We start from the raw sequence: 683 nt of genomic DNA on the forward strand, positions 1-683 counted from the left end.
GAATGCAGAATTGAGTTTGAATTCACCTGCACATTCATTAGGCCTCCGCTCCTTCCCGGAAAAGAGCCAAAGACATAAAACGTTTGTTGGTGTTGCTAGACGTTCCTTCCGAGCAGCTCTCCACTCATGCAAATAGCGTCGTAGTAAAGTAAAACGTTAGACAGTTCCAGGGAACTTTCTGCAGGCGTTTAATATATATGGAGTTCCCGCTGCAACTACCCCGACTAGAGTTTACAGCATTCCATTAATTCGCGGGTTTGTGCGGGAAAGGCTGTCGGGGCTTTTGCTTGAAGTGTGAGACAGAAACTTGATAATTAGCTTCAGTTGTATCTAACTTTAGGATATACTACGCCGGTGTAAACTCTCCTCCGTTAGTAAGTGGGTTTCGCAAGGGAATATGGCTATGAGGGGTCTGGTATCAAGCGTCATCTTTAAAGAACCTTCTAGTTTGCCAACCATTTAGACGCCGAGGGATTGAGTGAGCTGCATTGGCTAAAACCTCAGTCGCCATTATACTTTGCTCATTTTCGAAGACGAAATGCAATAAGATGTAACGAAATGTATCTAGCTGTACCCAGGTCAAGTGAGATTTAGCAGTTTTTTTCTCTTTTTTGTGTGTCATAGTTTATCAAAGAGAAATGGTAACTGTTCTCCCTGTAGCCAACCTTCTCTCACTCTCTCTC

Source organism: Penaeus monodon, chromosome 28 (genome assembly GCF_015228065.2).
Source record: "Penaeus monodon isolate SGIC_2016 chromosome 28, NSTDA_Pmon_1, whole genome shotgun sequence".
Taxonomy (NCBI): Eukaryota; Metazoa; Arthropoda; class Malacostraca; order Decapoda; family Penaeidae; genus Penaeus; species Penaeus monodon.